The 14,145-nt window shown below is 58.8% G+C and overlaps 1 protein-coding gene and 1 long non-coding RNA gene across 6 annotated transcripts in view; both read left to right on the forward strand.

The window, feature by feature from the left end:
* Nucleotides 1–14,145, forward strand: part of GSE1 (Gse1 coiled-coil protein) — a 387,483-nt gene that overhangs the window by 2,174 nt on the left and 371,164 nt on the right. The window lies entirely within an intron of this gene.
* LOC123391037 lies at nt 5–13,801 on the forward strand. The gene is made up of 2 exons (XR_006605680.1): nt 5–10,063; nt 10,268–13,801. It is a non-coding gene; the product is annotated as an uncharacterized LOC123391037 (long non-coding RNA).

Consider the following 14,145-nt stretch of genomic DNA (forward strand, 5'->3'; position numbering starts at 1 on the left):
AAGCGGTGGTTTTCTTTTTCAGCCTCTGGGGTTCCAGCAGGGAAGAAAGACCTGTTATTTTCTGTTCCTCTGCAGGGGAGGAGGTCATGTTGACTCTGTGTGATATGTTTCAGCAGGAGGTGCCCTCCCGGGGGTCCCCCCGGGCTGGCGCGTGGGGACTGTGTGGGCCTGGCTGAGCCAGAGACACATGGAGTTGGTGGGGGGACCAGGGCAGGAGTGGTCTTGTGGAAGAATAGGTCAGTGCTGCAAACAGCAGGCTCAGGCCTGAACTTGAGTGTGTTTGCAGTGGAGTCCATCAAACAGAGGAAGTTCGGGGCACGTCTGTCATCCGCCTGATAACATTGGTAATTAGTCCGGCCGTGCAGGTCACCCGGAGGTCCCTGCGCTTACCCACCGAGCTGGAAAGGCAGCAGAGGTGGCGGCTCCTCTCCACTCTAGAGCGCCTGCCCCTCTTAGCTCCTGCAGCTTTTCCCCCAAGTTCACACTTGTTCTTTGAGACTCTCAGGTTGCTTCACAGCAGATGGAAACAGATTTTCAGACGTGGGGGTTTGGGACCTGGGGGACAGTGGCCTAAACAGACGTGCCCCCCCCCCCGGTGGAAAGAGAGTCTTTCTTCTCTGCAAGCGAGCTGTGTAGGAGGAGGAGGGAGGGGTCGTGGGGGGCTTCGTTCACCCCGTTTATAAGGTGCCTGCCTTCATGCTGCCTGCCTGGGAGGAGCCAGATTGGGGCTCAGTTCACTGTGGATCTGGCTTTCCAAAGGCCAAAGCAGGGCCTGCCCCCAGCGGGTCAGGGGGAGTAGGTGATGGTGTGTTGTGATCACTGTGATGGCCGTGGGGGGCCCTGAATGGGCATCTCTGCTAGAGATGGTGGAACTGGTTTGTTTTCATGAGATGCCTGTAGTGGGAGCCACTGGCGAGGGGCCAGCCAAGGGCCCTGTGCACAGGGAAGGGTGTCTCTGACTTGTTCAGGAATGATCGTTTCATGCATTCGAGAGGCTTCTGGTCTTGCCTGCCCCTTGTCTGTGTGTGTGCCCACGTGCGGAGATTCCTGGGTCATGGGTTCGTTCACGGTGGTTGCGTCTATAAAGTGGATGCATTCTCCTGCTTCTCTCCAGTGCTTGCCCTGGGCCTTTGTGCTCTGCCCAGGCTTCCTTCTCTGCCAGTGTTCCTTTTGGACCGCAGAAATGTACCTAGGGGCTTTGGTGGGCTCGTCACTCCAAATGGATGCGCTGATTGCTCCCCACTGCAGATGCTGAACTTGTCATTGGCAGCCTGTGGCCGTCTGTCCTGTGGGTCTCTTCCTGGGTATCTGAAGTGTGCACTTTCCGGCAGGGCCAGAACTGGGAGGTGAACCTGGCTTTGCAGCAGGATAGACCCGGCTTCCAGGCCTGCCCTCTCTCTTGGTCGCTGAGCGCCTGAGTGATCCTGTCTTCCCCTCCCTGGGCTGGTCTCCTTGGCTGGGGAGTGGGGGTCGGGATGGCCTGCCCCTGGAGGGCCAAGTATGTGAACAGACTGGACATCTAGCTGCCTCCAGAAAGCCAAGTCTCTGGCACACGGTGGGACCCTCCCGTCCACCCCATGTGTTGGGCAGGGTGTTCTGGGATACGGGTCAGTCCTCTGTACAGCTCTGGGTGTGCAGAATGGCTGGGTTCTCTGGCCTGGTGATGGGGGCGTCCGGGGTCGTCAGAGCACTTCCTCTGAGGTTTGCCAGAGTGCTTTTCTGCTGAACATCCCCTCTGGGGTGAGTTTTCCTGTGTTGATTCGCTCAGTCATCAGGACTTGATGAGCTGCCAGGTGTGGGCTTCACGGGTAGGAGGAGCTGGAGGGAAGCGTCCAGCTGGGAAGGTGGCGGTGGACGGTAGCCCCCTGGGGGTGAAAATGCAAGCTGGTGTCTGCCCAGAAGAGGTCAGCATGCCGTTCGGGAAGGCTGACTGGCGTCCTCACTTGTGCACCGTTTCTAAAGCAAGTTACTTCCTTTGCTCCTATGAGGTCCTGTCATTCCCATCTTACGAACGAGTCTACTGAGACTCCGAGGAGTCTGATGGCATGGGCGACGGTCACAGACCCAGCAGAGGTGGCTGGGGTGGGCTTTCCACCCAGGCCTTCCACCCCCGAGCCCCATTCCATCCACCCCCTGAGAAGTGTAGCCTTGGGAGGTAAGTGGAGTGTGGCAGGGTGGGTAGAGTCCAGCAGAAGAGGCGCGGAGGCCGGGGGAGGCAGGAGAGCTCATGGGGATGAGGGGGAATGAGGTTGCAGTGACCTCGAGGCCTTGGAGTTAAAGGCACAGGGGAGAGAGAAAAAGTCCTTGAAAGAAGGGTTGGAACGCACTGGGAAGAGACCCACCCAGGGCTGGGCGGTGGCAGAGATCCAGGTGGGTGGTGAGGCCATCGGCCTGGGGTGGGGGTGGGGAGCAGGGAAGGCAGCAGCGCGGCTCCCAGCGCCGGCAGCCAGAGGAGGGAGAAGCGTCCACTCCTGCCTGGAGGAGAGCTGACGGACGATCGGTAGAAAGCCGGAAATGCAGCCTCCTGCCCTTCCTTCCTCCGCCCATTCATTTAACAAATGTTTATGGAGCGCCTGCTCTGAGCCAGGCACTGTTCCAGACGCTGGGGATCTGGTGGCAAGTGCTGTGCCTTCAGTGTCAGTGGGAGGGGCACAGCGGCAGCAGAGAACACGACTTCCCGCAGATCGGGCCGGGGGGGGCTGCCCCGCTCGCCCGCACCAGGGTGGGCACAAGGGGTGAGTGCTGGTGGGGGGACTCCCAGTCCCAGTGGGACTCCCAGCTCCGGGGTCCTGCCTGTCTCTTGTGTGTGGTTTGAGGATTTAGGGGGTGGGGGATGGGGAGTGGCTTAGGGGCCTTGGCAGGTGGCCACCGGGAAACCACCGAGCCAGAACGGCATGTTCCGGAACCTCCTCTCTGCCACCTCCTGGGATGCCTCAGTTGTTCCTGGTACACGTTCATTCATTAGTGAATCAGCCTCAAACAGTATGAAAGAACACGGGGAAAGAAGGAGAGAAAGGTGTCTCTGACACCCTCCATTGGGATCGTGTTTGCAGCTTTTCTCTGGAGCCGGACTCCATGCTTCCTGGGGCGGGGGGGGGGGTGTGTGTGTGTGCCCTGTCCCGTAGCCCCCACATCTCCGAGCTGGCACCTGGCACAGGGCTGTGTTGGTGCTGGGCAGGGCAGGCTGCAGCCCACACTCTCGGGGGCCTGGCACCCCTTCCCTGAGGAGGAATGCGAGGGCACGGCCTTCTGCTGGAGCTGGCCGGGTGACCTTGGCTCAGACTTGTCCTTCTCGCCGCACCTGAGAGGTAGAGGTGATCTTTCCTCGGGAAGGTTTGCAGCGGGAGCGGCTGGTGCAGTCGGAATGCGGGGCACGTTCATTCCTCTCTCTCTCCCTGAGGGGCAGGTAACTTGGGGTCGCCTCTCTGGTCGGCTCCCACCTGCTGTGCTGTTGCAGCCTCTGCCCCCCACCTTTCTGCTGGGGGAGGGGGCTGGGTTTCCCTCCCTTCAGAGCATGGGGGCACAGTGAGCCAGGCTGTCCGAGACAGCGTCTGGGGACATAGTGATGATGATGGCGTCACAGAGTCCGTGCCCCGTGCCTCCCTGGTATCGCTCTTCCTGGATCCTCCCAGCGGCCCTGTGCAGGGTGGTGACACCGTCTCCATTCCTTAGCAGAAAAGCAAGTCCAGAGAGGGCAAGCCATTTGCCCAAGTTCACATAGCTAGTAACAGCAGGACTGGCACTGGACCCAGGAATCCGGCTCTGGCGTCTGGTCTCCAACCTCTTCTCTCTCTTGCCTTTCTGTCCCCTCTGGGACTCCCACTGTAAAGGTGGCAGTGCCTTGGGGAGGGGATGGGGAATGGTCCTAATTTCCCCCATGTGCCTCTGCAACCCCCTCCCCTGCCTCCGGAGCAGCTGAGAGGCTGGAGTTAGCTTGAAAAGCTCCCCCGCACCCCACCCCCCACCCCCACAGCCGGCTCTGCTCTCCAGTCCCTGCCCCCCCCCCCCACGGCCGCTGCCCTGCTGCTAACTGGTGCTCTTTGTCTCTGCTCCCCGCAGCATTGCGTTCAGATTTCAGCCTGCACCTCCTGCTGCGGGTCGCCCCCGATGGGTCTGCGGCATGATCGATGGGCTTTCCTTGCGTGCGGGTTGGGCTGGCCGCCCGGTCCTCTTGCAGTGATCTGTCCGGGGAGCGCTCCGGGTAATGGAGCGTGCAGCTGTTTCCCTAGCCGCACCCGGCCCCTCGCTGCGGGGACACCCGGCCCAGCCCCTGGAGCGTGGCCTTGGAGCCCAGAACAGGTGTTGCTGCTGAGGCCCCTTTCTTTTCTCCACGCTGACATCTGAGGCCTGCCGAGAGCGTCTGTCATCACTCGCCTGTCAGGGCCGGCCCGCACATCTGTTTCCCGTGTTCCCCTGCTCTCTGCGCCCACACGGCTCCCTGCTCTTCCGGGCGGGCCTGGCAGCCCTCCTCCCCAGGGCCAGGCTCAGGGGACATCTAAGCGAGGTGAATGGAGGGGGGACACTTCCAGAAGGTGCTGGAGGGGGCCGCCTGGCTGGGCCGACACCAACATCCTCTCCCAGCCACCGGTGGGAAGTGACTGGGCCTTGGGACTTTCTCAAGCTCCCACCACCTCCTCCTCCAAGGGGAGGGCTGGGCTTTTCTTGGCCAATTGGGAGCCATCTGCTCAGAGGAGTAAGCTCTCCAGACGGGCCTTGTCCTAAACCTGCAGGCGATTGGGGACACCTGGGAGAGAGGAAGTGGAGGCAGCAGGTTTCCAGAACTCAAGCCTTCCCTGGAAGCAGGGAGGGGCAGGGCCTCAGGGAGGCCAAGGCCAGAACACTACAGGTCTACCCGCCCCGTCCCCGCTTAGGTCTCTGGGGATCTTACCCTTGGAAGGTTAACTCCCTGGGACTGTCTTTGGAGGGTTTGTAAGCCGTGGGCAGGCGTGCCAGTGTCGCTGGCACGTTTTCTGGGCCCGGGAAGCGCCTGCATCTGGAGTTCGGGTTCATCATTTCTGCCTCCATAGCCTGGTTGGGATGGTGGAAAGGGGTGACACTTGGGCCCTCCAGGAAGAGCACCTGGGAACTCGGCTTCCGGTGGGCACGTGGCCCCAGGTGGGACATCTCATGGGCTGTCGTGGAAGGAGCTTTTGCTCGCCACATGACCTTCGCACAGTTTCCCCGTCTGCCCAAGTGAAAAGTCTGGTCTTCGGGGGTCACAGGCGGCTTGCATCCCACCGGTGAGGTCTGGTGGGTGGCTGGAACCGACGAGAAGGATGCAGAGCGTGTCCAGACTTGGTGCTAAAACCTCCAGCCACGGGCTGGCGGTCTCTTCTGTGGGGTTGGGAAGGCGAGAGCGCCTTCCGGGGGTCTAGGTTTTCTTGATTTTCTTTTCTTTTCTTCTGGCTGCATTGAGATAACGGTGGACACATAACACTGTGGGAGTTTAAGACACAACATGTCGGTTTGATACATAAGTACGTCTGTTACCGTCTTACTGTGTCGCTCCTTTTCTTTTGTGGGGAGAACATTTAAGATCGCCTCCCTTAGCCCCAGTGAAGCGTGGATGCGGTGTCCGGAGTGGCCGCGGCCAGCTGTGGGGTCCTCCCCACACCCGTGAATCCTGTCCCTGGATGTTCGCAGATTTGTTCAGTATCTCCCCCTTTCATAGGGTCTAGGTTTTAAATTCAGGGTGAAATGCAGGGGGCCCCCCGAATACCATGATATTCCGCCCCATGTTAGGGTCAGAAAAATCTTCATGGGTCACCGTTCTGGGGGCAGCACTACACCTGGAGCACCAAGACCATAAGCTAATGCCGCCTTATGCCAGTTATTTTTTCAGTAATATGAGCTAATTAGATGTAGAGGTTTTGAAAGAAATTCTGGCAGTCCCGTGACGGGGGCACAGCTGTAGTTCTGCCTCTCCTCCCTGCTCATGGCTTCTGCCCTTGTCCAGAGCTGCCCTGGGGAAACACACCTGGAGAGCCACACATTCTACCCATGAGCTCAGCACATGTTTGCGTGCCAGTGGTGTGGCACTGAGAGGCCCCGCCCTTGGGTGCTCATGTAGGAGGGGGTGGTGAAAAGCTCCAGGCATGATTGTGCAGTGTGTTGGGTTCTGCGCTGGGGTCTGCAGGGAGCTCACAGGAGGTTGGGAAACTGGTACGTTCAGGGAAGGCTTCCTGGAGGAGGTCACATCTAAGCTATGTCCTGAAGGCTGAGAAGGGCTCTCAGCCAGGTCCACATAGGAGTCCTGTGCTCCTGGTGGGGAGAGTATGTGCAAAGGCCTGGATGTGGGGAGTGGGGTTTGCTGGAGACCCTTAAATAGGTTTTTGAAGTGGGAGGAGGCTGATGTTGTAGGAGTGGTCGGCAGTGACGGGATGTGAGTTTGAATCAATGTGGATGTCATAATACCAGTGACCAGACTTTTAAACCAGAATCTCTGAGGGGTGGCCCTGGTGGCCCTGGTATTTGAAAGCTTCTAGAAGACTCTTGCACTGGGGTAAGAGCTGCCGATAGAAGCCATTGTAAGCATAGCCCGGGAGTTCGGGACTTTTATCTTGGAAGCTGTGATGGTCACGAAAAGGATTCCATTCCTTCGCTCTGTCTATCTTTACTCAGCACTTGCTTTGTCCTAGGCACCGTTCTGGGCCTCGGGGTCCCACCCTTGAGTAAACCCGATGGTGTGCAGGGAGGGGCTGAAACAGGGGTCGGAGTGGCCAGGGGGAGGCGGGCGGCTGGGGGCGGTCCCCTGAGCCAGGAGGACGGTCTGGGCAGGGGCCTGAGGTGCAGCCCTTGGGATGAGGAAGCTGAGGTGTCGGGGCAGGGAGGGGCCCGTCAGGCAGGCCTCCTGCCCCAATCTTGACAAGACACTGTGTTTGTTTACCGTGGTTTTCAGTGCAGATGTCATTCACACACCATGGAATCCATCGTTCTCGAGTACCGATTCTGTGAGGTTTGGTGCGTTGACCGAGTTGTGCCGCCCTGAGCCCTGTCTGCTCCAGAGCGTCTCTGTCCCCACCGAAGGAAGCCTCATGCCTGGCGTGGTCACTGCCCGTCCCTCCCCACCAGCAACCACGAATTTCCTTTCTGTTTCTGTGCATTTCTCCCGAGTGGATACCCGGGAGCGGAATTGCGGGGTCATCCGGAAATTCTGTTTAACCCTTTGGGTTCTGTTTTCCCCTGGGGGTTTTAAGGACATGGCAGGGCTTAGGTGGTTTCGTCTGCTCACTGACCAAAGCCGCACCTCCCAGCCTGGGTCTCCAGATGTCGAATTGGTGTTGGAAGATGAGGGTCGGTCTTCTCTCTAGGAGAAAGGGGTGTCTTGTAAGGATCGGGAAGGGGGTGCCCTTGCTTCTGGGGCCTTAGACTCACTATGCCTCCAGCCCGGGAAAACAGAAGCCCCGATTCTGGTGCCTACACTCACAGTGGGCTCAGGCAAGACTCTCCCCTGTCTGGGTCTCAGTTTTCTGTTGTAAGATGGGAGCGGACTGTGGATGAGTGGCCAGGCCCCTTGCCTTCTACACACCTGCCAAGCTGTAGCCATCTCCTCTTTCTGGCCCGTCCCGCGTGGGCTGGAGCAGGATTAAGGAGCTGCACGGAGGAGGCCCCGATGGCGAGGTCTGGCTTGGCTGAGTCCAGGGGCTCTCAGGTTCCTTGCCCAGCACTGGCCGCCCCAGCCCTGGGTTGCCGCTCTCTGCCACCAGCCGGGTTGGTGTGGAACCCGGCCTGGAAACCTTTGTAGGGCTGGGTTTCCTTCAGGGGATGCTGGCAGCCTCAGATGGAAGGCGCAACGGTCCCCATCAGAACTGAGCTCAGGTCAACCAGGGCAGGCTTGCTGGGACCCTGGGTGGGAGCAGGAGCATCTGGGGGCACCTGTTCCCCCCTGGAGGTCTGTTTGGTGAGAGTCAAGAGAGGAGAGTTTAGCTGCTATGCTGCACCCTGCCAGGGTGCTGGGCGGGGGGGAGCATGAGATGCCCGGGTACCGCCCCGTGGGGTGGGGGAACCGTGGGTGGACGTGGTGCGTATGGTTCGGTACTGGGAGGGCTGAGGCTCAGCCAGGACCTGGCCTGGAGGGGAATGGGAGTCCGGGAAGGCTGTCGGGGGGCGGGGGCGGTCACTGATGGAGGTCCTACAAATGGGTAGGGTTTAAGTAAACATTGACTACAGAGAAATCTTCATCCTTGGGGATTTATATGGCGGTAATGCCATTTTCAAAATGTCCACATTTTCTCCTCCTCATGTGTTATATGGATGACCGTGAAGGGTAGGGTGAATGGCCCTGTGGGGAGGTGGCAGGAGCCCCATTCTTCAGATGAAGAGGCCTCGGCTTGTAAACCTGGGCGTTGGGATCAAATTACTAACGGCAAATGGTGGGACTGGGCCGACACGTGAGAACAGGGTGGTCTGGCTCTACGGGGCCTGTCCCTGTCCCCTGGCCCGGGGTGAAGCGGCCCTTCCTGGAGAGGGTGCAGGGCTGCCAGGGACCTGGCCTTTATCCAGCCCCGTCCTGCTTTAGCCACACAGGAGGCTGCCGTGGGTGTCCCAGACCAGCTTCCTTCAAGGGCCTTGGAGGACCGGGGAGCGATCAGACGCACGGCAGCGGCGTGTTATAGGCCGTCCTCGCCCTGTAAACCTCGGCTCTGGCTTCCCGACGAGGGCTCGCAGATGGGGATTAAGAGGCTTGTGTGGCTGCTGATGGGCTGGCCACAGGCAGGTGGGAGGCAGGCGTGGACCTAGCAGGACAGGGGCCCTGGGGACTGCAGCCCAGGGGTCACTGAGACCAGGGAGGCCGGGAGGCGCCTTCAGGCAGCAGAGGCTCTGAGGGCCTGAGAGCCTGGGTTGCCCCTGGCTGCAGCCCCGGCTCCTTTAATCTGACTCCTTTGAGTGGCTGCGGTTCTCCGGGATTGCAGTCCTCCTTCCAGAGGGCCTGTCTCACAGTCCTGTGCTGTTCTTTCTTTTGTGTGATTGTGCGACATCCAGGGGCCGCTGCACGAGGGAGGCCTGCAGGGTTCAGAGCCCAGCCTTCTGCTCCTTTCATAGAGCTGCTTGCCCCAGGGGCCGAGGGGCCGCCATCCCAGCCGAACGCAGCTCGGCCCTGGGGCCCCCCGGGGGGATGGGGTGAAGGGGGCTGGGTGTCCCCGGGCCATCGGCCCTGCAGATGCTCAGTCTGTTCCTCAGGCCGAGAAGGGCATGCATTTCCCCTCTTGTGCACGAGCTGAGGGTTTGCCCGCGGACCTGCCCATCCCCAGCCAGGTACAAAAGCTGGCCACTGTCCCCTCGGTCCTCGGTCCGGCCGTAGAAAAAACAGGCCCTGGGACGGGGGTGGCGGGGTGTCAGACTGTCCCCCAGCAGCCTCTTTCCCCACCTTCTTGCGCTCTGTGTGTGAGCAGGAGGCTTGGTTGGTAGCAGGACCCTCCTTCCCTTCTTGAGGCAGCAAGAGCTTTTCTTGTCTTTTCAAAACCGGGTAGGGCGGTCGCGAGCCTGGTGTCGTGCGCTCCCGCGCTGCATGATTGCTGACCGCCTCCGTTAACAGGCGACCCGGACCCTGGCTTGCCTGTTAACTTGTCACTTGTCAGATGACTGGACAAGCCCGACCTCTCTCCGGGGGTTTTAAAGACTGGCTTTAGGGTGGGCCCCCAGGATGGCAGGTGGAGGAGATGGGTGTGGCTGGAGGCCGGCTGAACCGGAAGGCAGCGGGTCCCCAAGGATGGCATGAGCGCCGGGGCGGTCAGGGGGGCGCCCTTCTTCCTCTGACATCCCCCAGCCCGCACCGGTGTTCGTGCTCCTGGCCGTGTGCGTGCTCGCCCCACCACGCTCTCTCGGGGGAGGGGGTTAGTAGCTACTATGGTTTGGATTTGTGCCTCCTCCCTCTTAACTTGGTCAGCTTTTATTACTTCGTGAATTTGGGGGGCTTCTGCATGTTTATGAAGGTCTTGCTGGCAGACTGGCCCTGTCGTCGCAGGGAGGTGCGCCCCTCTGTCTGTGGCGAACTCCGGAAGTCTGTCCTACCTGGGGTACCCCCCATCTGAAGATCAAGGCTCCTGAGGCTCACCGGCTGGAAGTGAGTTCCCCAGAGCCACACGCCTGGTGGGGTGGGGCTGGGCCAAGGGCAGGGGCAGGGGCAGGGGCTGCTCTTTCTGCCCCAGCAGCTGCTTTGGGGCACTGCGTCTGAGAGGAGCCCCTTCCCGGTAACTTTCTGGGTGCCTGCATTTTGATGTCATCCTTGTCGGAGGGCCAGAGCCGTGTCCCCGCCCGCCCTCCGCAGAGGACCCCCCAGGAGCCCGGCATCTGGCCTGCAGCCTACGGGAGCTCAGCTGAGCATGCTTGGAACACACTCTGGAAACTTCTCGCCAGACTCTGCTCCGGAGTTCCTAACCCTCCCCACCCTGTTTGGTGAGATTGTTCCGAGTGTGCTGGGCAGACTTTCTGAGTCCTCCCATGGAGAAAGCGTTTCTCTGGGTGGCAGGAGAAATGTTCCCTGCTCCCTGGCTTTCTTGGTCTATGGGGGCCTTTTGGAACTTGGGCCCAATCCACCTCCTGGTGGCTTGACCCCAGCCAGGCCCTTGGGGACTCTGCGCTGGGGGCCTGCCAGCTCCCCGGTTCCGGGGAAGAGCTGCCTTTGCCTTTGCGGGGCATTCTGGGAAACTCTGGGGCCCTGCAGGGAGCCTGGGGGGGGGCGTTGCCTAGGAGATGTGTGTATGGGGCATTGACACGGAAGGGGGCGCCTTTGCTGCGGGTGTATATGGGGGGCATCAGCCAGGGTGGTGGTGGGGGGGGTTCTACCCAGCAGGGTTTCCCGGAGCCCCTACTGTGTGCCAGACGCTGCAGAGCCAGGGAAGCAGAGCGCGCGGCGGGCAGGACCACAAGCAGCAAGCTTCCCGAGTGGAGCCGAGTCCGGGCCTTGGGTTCCGTGAGACGCAGAGACACGTGTGTGATGGTAATGGCAGTCAGTAGCAGCAGTGACAGTGGCCACACATTCAATGCTGGCAAGACGTTATCTTCCCGACCCTGTGAGTGAGGGAAGTCGGCACTTGTCTCTCCTGCTGGGTCCCTTGGTGACCTTGCAGGGACTCTACAAGGTTGGTCCCCTTGCATGGGGCTGGACCCTAGTTGGGTCCAGTGCAGCGACCCAGCCACACCCAGGGCCGGGAGGGAACCGTGCCCCTTGAGATAGATGGCTGTCACCTCTGTCCCCTCTGGGTCTGGGGCTGGGATGCAGGGAGCAGTCTCGCTGACACGCTGGCTCTGGGCCCCAGGGGGCATGACGGAATCGCGCGTGATTCTGGCTGCAGTGGCCCCAGGGCCGGAATCCGGCGGAACACGGTGTCAGCAGAAGCTGCCAGCCATGCAGCTCCGAGGCCCTGGCTGCGGGGAGGGCTGGGAGCAGGTCCAGGCTCCGCACCCCCGCCTTCCAGGGAGGGTCTGGGCACCCGCCCACCGGGCTGAGAGCCCTGCAGGCCTAGGGGCCTTTCTGCTCTGGAGAGAGAGACAAGGACATCGGACACCTGCCTCCCAGATTTCTCCCCTTCAGAAGGGCTGCTCCACTCTGCCCCGTGTGCCCCTCCCAGCCACCCATCCGAAAGCTGTAGTAAGCACTGTGCCACTCCTCTGAGACCGATGGGGAGACCAAGGCTGCAGCCGCTCTCTGTGAGCAGGTGGTGGGGTTCGGCTACCGGCGATCTGGAGTCACATCTTGTAGGCACCTCGCTCCCTGTGTGGTCCTCAGCACGTCACTCTGCCTCTCTGAGCCTCACGCCCCTCACCCATATACCAGGACAATCTCAGGACCTCCCTCCTGGGGATGTCACCGGGCAGAGTCCCTCGTGGAGGGCCTAGTGAGCTGGCAAGACTCCGGAAGTGGTGACCAGTCAGTGGGAGCAGAGGAAGGATGGGAGGGAGGAATCTACGGCCCCACTCACAGCCTCCAGGTCCCCTGGAATGAACATGCTGTGCGCCCTCGCCTGGACCTGTGAGCCTCAACTGGGGCTATGCATAGCCCATAGCAGAAGCCCCTGGTTAATCTCCCATGAGCCTTGGCGCCACTGCAGAGAATCCAGACCCCGTTCAAAATGACCATCACCACCCACTGTGGCCTCCGTTGTCTAAGAGGAGGCAGTGTGGGGGATGGGAAACCCGGAAGCAGAGCCCAGAGCACCTGGGACCCCAGCTCCCATCATTCCTTCTCTGGGCTCCCCGCGTTCATCTGAGAGGTGAGTGGTAGATGGTCCTTCCCGGGACTCCGGGCCCTGAGAACACCCATGTTGGCCTTTGGTGGCATTAGCAGACACATGCCACCTGACTGCTTGTCTGTCTGTCTGGGGTGTTACGCGAGAATCACAGTAGCGGATGTGTCCCAGGGCTTGGCCCAGAGCACCGGCTCCGTAAATGTTGACTCGTAACTGTTTTTGTGATTTGTCATTCACTTACCTCCCCAGTCCTCTGTGTTACAGAGAGCTGAGCCGTGGACCTCAAACACACAGGGGTCTGGACCCTGTTAGTGGAACGGGGTGAACCAGGAGGGGCCCTGGGGGAGACAGGTCCCAGGAAGGGGGACATTATAGAGTCGAGTTAGGAGAATTTACAAAGACCCACTATTCTCGGTACTATATCCCCATTCTCATGTGCACATTTCTTAACCCTCAAAACTCCATGCAAAGTCAGATGCATGGATGCATTTTTCTGGGGGAGAAGATCAGTAACTCTCACCGGGTTGTGTGTCCTCCCAAAAGTAAAAAGCCACTGTTACAGGTGCACTTACCTGTACACAGACTTGTAAACTGTGCGCGTGAGCCGGCCCCTCATTATTCCTTGAGAACGCCACACTTGTTCCCATCATTCTGTCTTGACACCTGTTCTTTCTTCCACTTTTCTGCCTGTTTCCTGCTCTAGGAGGCCTTCTCTGCTAACTGCTGCCAGCCGAAGGTTCACTTCACTCCTGGCTGCTCTAGGCACTTCTCTATATGCAGCTGTTTCACACTTGCTAGTAAATTATCACTCTCTTATATGTGGTCCCATGTGGTCTTTGGAGCGCCTCACATGGGTGTGCCCTGTCTCTCCCACTAGATAGAGAAAGTAGCTGAAATTGGAATTTGGAATCCTTTGACCCTCCCCTGGTTTTTCTTTTATGTATTGATTACTTGCCTGTCCATGGCTGTGGCATTCCTGAGGAGCACCACAGCTGGCGGAAGCACTGTTGGCAAGATCAGAGTCTCAGAGAAGATAAGAGCAGGGGGCTGGGGGGCAGTGAGAGAAACAACGAAGATGGCATTAAGTATAAGTTTTCAAAAACCACCATAAATAAAAGTTCTAGGAGACATCTCTGCCAACACAAACCAGCTTTGTCCACGTCTAAAAACCAGCTCCAGTCAGTAACCTTTCCCTGAATTACGCTCTTCGATGGATAAGAGACTTGGCCACTGTCTTGATGTGCCGAGGGAGAATTCTCCTGTGAGGTTTCTTCTAGAGTCGGTTCTGGTTATTAATGTTTTTCAAAGACCTTATCATTTTCATCCTGATAGTCAAGTTAATGGGCATCACTTCTTTATAATACTCTCTTAGTGTTTTTCTAATGTCTGTGAGGTCTGTAGTGATGTCCCCTCTTTGGTGCTACTGGTCGTTGGTGCCTTCCCGTTTTCTTCTGAGTCTACCTAGCTAGGGGTTTATCAGTTTGACTGATCTCCTAAAAGGTTTTATATTTAAGAGACTGTGCCTTTTACAAGTTTTTTAGCCAGCCCATTTGCCCTTGCAATGTAATGTCTTTTGCGCCTGAACCCTCTCTTGCTTTTTTTTTTTTTTTTTTGGTAAGACAAGATGAAATGTTCATGAGACCACTAGGCTTTTTCCAGCTTATTAATGCTTACAGGAACATTTTCCATGCCCGATCTCCTCTCTCTGTGTTGTCAGTGGAAATGAGAGCGATTTCTGTCTATCGCCTGCCCTGTGACCTCTGTGGTAGTCAAGGTGGTGTGTCCTTGCACCCGGGGAGGCTTTATCCAGCCTTGCATAAGTAAGACAGATACTAGACTTAAACGTTTGTTAATGCCGTTGAGAAAACTGCATTATGTTAGAACCACAGACTGTAGAGAATTGACAGCTCTCTCTATTATATTGGTGGCTCTCTTATTTGGAACATAAGCACCTAGG

This window comes from Mustela putorius, unplaced genomic scaffold (assembly GCF_011764305.1).
Source record: "Mustela putorius furo isolate JIRA1106 unplaced genomic scaffold, ASM1176430v1.1 tig00000174_pilon_pilon_pilon, whole genome shotgun sequence".
In the NCBI taxonomy this organism is placed as follows: Eukaryota; Metazoa; Chordata; class Mammalia; order Carnivora; family Mustelidae; genus Mustela; species Mustela putorius.